The sequence below is a fragment of the Lolium rigidum genome, chromosome 3, assembly GCF_022539505.1.
Source record: "Lolium rigidum isolate FL_2022 chromosome 3, APGP_CSIRO_Lrig_0.1, whole genome shotgun sequence".
Classification (NCBI taxonomy): domain Eukaryota; kingdom Viridiplantae; phylum Streptophyta; class Magnoliopsida; order Poales; family Poaceae; genus Lolium; species Lolium rigidum.
This window is the reverse complement of record NC_061510.1, coordinates 230,722,924-230,730,157: the sequence shown is the minus strand read 5'-3', so window position 1 is coordinate 230,730,157 and position 7,234 is coordinate 230,722,924. Positions and strand designations below refer to the sequence as shown.

The window sequence follows — 7,234 nt, the reverse complement described above, 5'->3', positions numbered from 1 at the left end:
AGATTATGTTGGTAGCATGTCACTTCAGAAATTATCTTTTATCGTTTACCTACTCGAGGACGAGTAGGAACTAAGCTTGGGGATGCTGATACGTCTTCAACGTATCTATAATTTCTGATGTTCCATGCTTGTTTTATGACAATACCTACATGTTTTGTTCACACTTTATATCATTTTTTATGCGTTTTCTGGAACTAACCTATTGACGAGATGCCGAAAGGCCGCTTGTCTGTTTTCTCGCTGTTTTTGGTTTCGAAATCCTAGTAAAGAAATATTTTCGGAATCGGACGAAATCAAGACCGAAGACCTTATAATTCCCGGAAGCTTCCAGAGCACCGGAGAAGGACGAGAGGGGAGCCAGGGGGCCCCACCCCACAGGGCGGCGCGGCCCAAGGGGGGCGCGCCCCCCTAGTGTGTGGGCACCCCGTGGCCCCTCCGACTCCGCCTCTTCGCCTATTTAAGCCGTCGTGACCTAAAACTTCGATACCTCTTGACGAAACTCCAGAAAGACTCCAGGGGCGCCGCCACATCGCGAAACTCCAATTCGGGGGACAGAAGTCTCTGTTCCGGCACCCTGCCGGGACGGGGAATTGCCCCCGGAGTCATCTCCACCGCCGTCTCCACCGCCATCTTCACCGCCATCGCTGTCTCCATGATGAGGAGGGAGTAATTCACCCCGAGGCAGAGGGCTCCGCTGTAGCTATGTGGTTAATCTCTCTCTTTATGTGATCTAGTTGAATATCATCTATGTGCTACTCTAGTGATGCTATTAAAGTAGTCTATTCCTCCCGCACGGTGTAATGGTGACAGGTGTGTGCATCGTGCAGTACTTGGCGTGGGTTATGATTGTAATCTCTTGTAGATTATGAAGTTAACTATTGCTATGATAAGAATTGATGTGATTTATGCCTCCTTCATAGTGTGATGGTGACGAGTGTGCATGCTATGTTAGTTCTTGGTGTGATTGTGTTGATCTATCTTACACTCTAAGGTTATTTAAATATGAACATTGAATATTGTGGAGCTTGTTAACTCCGGCATTGAGGGTTCGTGTAATCCTACACGAGTTAGTGGTGTTCATCATCCAACAAGAGGGTGTAGAGTAGTCCTATTATGTGATCATTGTTGAGAGTGTCCACTAGTGAAAGCGGGATCCCTAGGCCTTGCTTCCAAGCATCGAATCTCCGTTTGTTTACTGTTTTGTTGCATGTTTACTCGCTGCCATATTTTATTCAGATTTCTATTACCACTCATACTCATCCATATTACTTGCATCTCACTATCTCTTCGCCGAACTAGTGCACCTTTACATCTGACAAGTGTATTAGCTGTGTTGGGGACACAAGAGACTTCTTGCTTTGTGGTTGCAGGGTTGCTTGAGAGGGATATCTTTGACCTCTTCCTCCCTGAGATCGATAAACCTTGGGTGATCCACTTAATGGAAACTTGCTGCTGTTCTACAAACCTCTGCTCTTGGAGGCCCAACACTGTCTACAAGAATAGAAGCTCCCGTAGACATCAGGGTCATTCGGGAAACAGGTTATTCCAAGAAGCTCGCGAGCCAACTAATTGTGGATCGTGCAATAGTAAGAGCCACAATAAAAGGAAGTGCACATCCGGCAAAAAATCAAAGGGCAATGATGCTAGCAAAAGTCAAGCATCAAGTAGCCAACAAGCTTCAAATCAACCTCGAAGCCAACAAACCCCAAGCCAACAAGCTCCAAGCCAACCGTCGCCGCGTCAACCTCCTCCAAGCCAACAAGCTCCAAGCACACAAGCCCCACGGCAACAAGCTCCAAGCACACAAGCTCCACGGCAACAAGCTCGTACGCAACAAGCTCCAAGTCAACAAGCTCCAAGGCAAGAAGCCCCACGGCAACAAGCCCCTACGCAACAAGCTCCAAGGCAAGAAGCCCCATGGCAACAAGCCCCTACGCAACAAGCTCCAAGGCAACAAGCCGCAAGGCATCAAACACAATGGCGACAAGGTCCAAGGCAACCAAGGATACACGTTGGGCTTAGTAGAGGTCGGCATGGTGGCCGTCGGGGTACTAGTATGCTAGGATACCTAGCGGGGCCTTATCCGTATGTGTCTCCAAGTTACTAATTGTATTGTACTTTCTATTTTCCTATTGCAATACTAACTTTGGTTATTAAATTTGGTTTTCAGGTATGGCAACTCAACCCACCAAGGGGAAGGGGGCATGGGAGGGAAATGAGAAGGAGGAGTCCGTTTGGGAGGAGGCGGTAAGGACGGTGCGGAAGAGGGAGAAGGAAGAACTTGAGAGGAAGAGGCGGGAGGAGATAGCTAAGAAGAAGGAGGAAGATGATCGTATGCAAAGGGGGTATGAGGAATACCTATTGCGCAACAAGAGGAGGAATGACAAGCTGAAGGCCGAACGGGACCGCGAGGCACGGGCAAAATTCCTAAGGAGCTGCCAACTTGAGCAAATAGCGAGGGAGAGGGCCAATAGGATGCACCTAGAAGAGGTGGCTAGGGAGGCTGCTCGCATCAAGGAGGAAAGAGCTCAAACAGAAGATGCAAAGACGGAGGAGCGCCACCACTTCTTCGATTCGGTCGTTCAGTTGGCTCGTGACATAAGGGAGAACGAAGAATTGGCTGAAGAATCTAAGAAAAAGAAGGCGAGGGGGGAGGGAGCCTTTGCCACGCAGTGATGTCCCTTTGGCTATGTTCTTGTTGTCGAACCTTTTATGTTGTCGAACCATGATGTTGTGTGAATATTGATCTTCTCGAACCTTCATGTCGTTGAACCTTATTGTAATTGGAACCTTGATGTCGTCGAACCTTATTTGTCATTTGAACCATTATGCTGTGTTCTTTGAACCTTCATGATCAGTGCAATGTTGTACTCAAACTGTTGGAATGTGGTAGGATTTTTCAAGGTTTTAGCACAAGTCAATGTGTGGCGCCCGTGTCATCGGCTCCACGCATGTCAACATATATCGACATTTGGATCGAAAACATCCAGGGGCTCCGGACGATTAGTCCTTAGCCGTTTTGGCGAGCCTCTTTGTGTGGCGCTCGTGGGATCGGCGCCACACATGCTAGTGTGGCGCCTGTGGCGTCGGCGCCACACATAGAGGCTCGCCAAAACGGCCAAGTCCCAGACGATTTGTCTTACAGTATGTTTTGGGCAATTGCGAATGGATGTGTCCGGATGTGTGGCGCCGATGGGAGGGGAGCCACACTGTGCTGTGTGGCGCCAGTGAGAAGGGCGCCACACATTGACTTGTGTAAAGCATGAAAAATCCTACCATATTCCAGCAAAACAGCCATCATGTCAACAGCTATTTCATACACACATCATATCAACAGCAATTTCGTACACACATCATAGACATAACATCATCATAGCTAACATCGTAGCACATAGTTTCATACAATTTAAGATAGAATTCAAACAACACGTAGCAATGAAGATACGAGTTCACAACACTCTAAAATCTAACTATCCGTGTCGAGCCGGATTCGCCGGTGTGGTAGTGCACGCGGCACGCCGTGTCGTCGAACACCTTGACGATCATATCGCCGTCCCCCTCGTAGAGGAAGGTGAGCTGGCAGCCGGGCTCGAGCGCGAGGTCACAGGCGAACTTGTCCCACCCCGTGTGCAGGTACATCTTGCCCTGCCCGTCGAACAGGACCTCCACGGGCCAGCGGCAGAAGTTGCAGCTAGCCTCCCGTAGCTGCAACTGCGCCGGCTCGACGCCATCAACGAACTCGGCGAACTTGTCCGGTAGCCGCTTGATGCCGAGTGGGTCGTCGTCGATGCGGAGGAGGAACTCGAAGCAACGTTCCTCATGCGAAGAAGAGGAGGATGCAGGTGACGGTGAGCGTGGAGCCGTTGCTGCTCCACCGCGGCGGCCCCTTCCCCGGCCCCGGGGGCGTCCAGGGCCGCGGCCTCGACCGCCTCGCCGGCCACCGGGACCGGCCATCCTACATGTTTACATGTTTGAACCATATTATGACCCATTCCACTAACAAATATGAGTTACTCCATCACAAATACTAGGCATATGTAACACATTTGAATGCATACATACATAGGGTTCATACACATACATGTGAAATTTCATATCTAGGTTTCAACAAATCTATGGTTCAAACACATGCATACATGAGGGTACCATCTCCAACACAAGCACTACAATATAGAGTGCACACAAAAAATTCCATGTCTAGGGTTCATGTCCAAATCTAGCAAGATCTATGAAATTAGTGGATGAATGGAGAAGATTCGAAGGGGATTACCTTGAGAAATGGATGGGGAACGATCTCCACGGACAGATCTGAAGATTTGGTGGTGGATTTGGTGGGGGGAGAGTGGGGGAGAGAGTGGGCCGGCCGCCTGTGGAGAGAGAGGAAGAACAGAGGGAGGAGGAAGAAGAAAGGGTCGGGCTGGGGGCGCGCGCGCGGCCCAAACTTAAGTGGATGTGTGGCGCCCTTGCCACGGGCGCCACACTTCCAATGTGTGGCGCCGGCAGGAGCGGCGCCACACGGTCTGCCACGTCGGATCGGCTAGCCAGCTCAGCGTCGACGAGCCACGTCTGATGGGTTTGCGGCGCCGGCAGAAGGGGCGCCACATGGGCATGTGTGGCGCCCATAAGAGGGGCACCACACAAAAGGGTTAGATGAGTGAAATAGTTTCGCCGGAGGGTTAGTCTGTGCTTTTCTTCCACTTTTGGGTTATTTTTGTGCAAATCGCCTCCAGCAGTCTCGGATTAAAAAAAACCTCCTCAAGTAGATAAAAACTCGTTCCATGGTCTAGTGGCTATAGTGGGCTACCTTCACCTTCAGATCATGAGGTCGAACCCTAGTCAGCGCATATTAAATTTTATTGATGGTGTCGGTCCCAAATAGGCATGACCCGCATGTAAGGCGGCAGCACCAAGGTTAAATGTGCCAAATAATAATATCAGAGTCTTTCTTAAATCTAGAACGCCACATGTCAGCTTCTGGTTGATTAAAGACCAAATCTTCACATGATCTGCAAGTTGTAGGACGGCGACTCAAGTTTTGCAAGATGTAGTAATAAACATTCATATGATAGACAAGTTGTAGGATTAAATGTGTAATTAGCTCAAATGAAGACATATTACTTTGCATTTAGGGTTAGGGTTAGGGTTAGGGCCTCGAGCTTAGGGTTGAAAATGAAAGGGAAACTTTATGTCCGTTTCCGAAGAAAAAGAAAATGTAGGGTCAAATACGGAGAAGGAACCGGCATTTGGAGGAAAAGAAATGGAAACAGCAAAATCATAAATGGAAACGGCATTTGGAGGAAAAGAAATGGAAACGGAAAAGAAAACGAGGGAGCCCTTTCCGACAGAAAGGGAAACGGCAGAGGAAATTCGGGAAAAATTAATACGAAAAGTTTCCAAAAATATAACTTAGAGAGGCCCGTGCATTTAGTAGACCTACATTTACATATGACTAGTTAAATGCCCGTGCGTTGCTACGGGATAGAAAAATATATATGCACTGATCAAACAATTGTCGTAATTCAACATTTTGCCTCACATGATGACATGTGGTTCTATTCATACTATTGCAACAAATATCGATTCTTCCCTCGCAATTTCAAAAATACATCATCTACCGCCTATGTGTGAGATGATTCAAAAAAAAATATTTCCAAGTAAACCTTTTTATCCAGCACAAGAGATGATGGTATACTTATTTCTTATTTACAAATAATGAATATACACAGAGTGCAATGACAATGTCAGTCTATTATTATTCTTCAGCGACAACAAAGATAATACATTTATGCCCTCATGGAAATTTAAAGAAAACAAGCATAGAGTACATCTGAGAAAATAAACTAAAACAAAAAAAAACTAATTAACTAAAATCCCCTCTTCTTTGCACTTACATAATGTCAGTCATGTTCATTTGCCTTAAACATCCATCCCCTACCGCAGGAGGTCTTCCATGTGCATAGGAGATGGAGAAGCTGGATATGAACCTCCATTATCGGCTTGTCTCTCCTCTTCCTCCGGTGCTCATCGCCACCCAGGTCGAGCAACAACCTAGATCTAGTCAATCCTCGATGTTCCGTTATCCTCCATGGTGGCCAAGAGTTCTCCCCACCTCGTTTTTTCGCCAGTTGAATGCTCGAGGTCCCAAGTCCCTGCTCGTTTCTATTAGTTCTTACTTAATTGATCTATATATAATATGAATGAACAAATGAACAATATTTAATATCTTATTTCTTGAAATATCAATATTTCAAACAACATAGTTCCAAAAGGAGACAGATTTAGGCATCAGCTAATTTGAGTCACATGACTTGAGGTTTCAGATTTCGATGCAGAGGTAGAGTAAAATTTTGATATGAGTGTAACATACAGATGTCTGACGACTTAGAGCTTAGTGATTGCACAATTCACATCATTTAATAGCTTGAAATTGCAATATGGTTGGCATATATTCTATTCCGTTTAAAAGAACCGACAACAGCATCTCCTACTTTTAAAAAATACCAAAAAATACCATCCAGAATATGTGCAAACTATTTCCTCCAAAATTAAAAATAAATATTAACTCTGCAATATCATGTTTACATGCTACATATAACAGCTAAAAAAAGTAACTCTTGTGTTTAATAATCCCATAACAAACCGGTCGGGCCAGCCACCTCCTTTTTCTTTGACCATCTACACCAAGTCCACTCCAAGCTACAAAACATCATTGCCCCTACAACAGCAAAACATCTTGTAGCTTTAATCATGGGGCATGTGTGCAGCAGCTTGACAATGGACGTACACACATGTAAGAATATATGTACATATATCTCACCATGCCATTAGCTTGACTAACATCCCAAGTGTACAGAGATAGAGTAAATGATTCAGAATATTTCAGCCATAGATCATCTCTGCGAACCTGAAAAACTTCAACTTTTACTCAGACCAATATATGCCAGAAAAAACAAAGTGTCAGACAAAGTTCTCATTATTTACACCCTCTACATATATCAGACAAACAGAAAACGAAATTTCTAAATCAGCTATTGCTTTCGGTCCGCTCTTTGCAAAAGAACATAAGTAAAGTAAAAGTCCAAAACAGATGCTCATACTGAAAACACAACAAAACAATAAGAAGAAAATGACTTCAAATGAGCAAATAAGAACATATGCTTGTATTGAGGAAAGCTAGTGTTGCCTGTAGTTTCTTATTCTTCTCCAGTCTCTTGTTTCCTACAGAGCTGCAAAA

General features: G+C 45.7%; 1 long non-coding RNA gene across 1 annotated transcript; it reads right to left on the bottom strand.

The window, feature by feature from the left end:
• Window positions 1–6,533: 6,533 nt before the first annotated feature.
• On the bottom strand, window positions 6,534–7,000 carry LOC124699075. Its single transcript, XR_007001253.1, has 2 exons — window positions 6,818–7,000; window positions 6,534–6,715 (listed from the first exon to the last, which is right to left on the bottom strand). It is a non-coding gene; the product is annotated as an uncharacterized LOC124699075 (long non-coding RNA).
• Window positions 7,001–7,234: the final 234 nt, after the last annotated feature.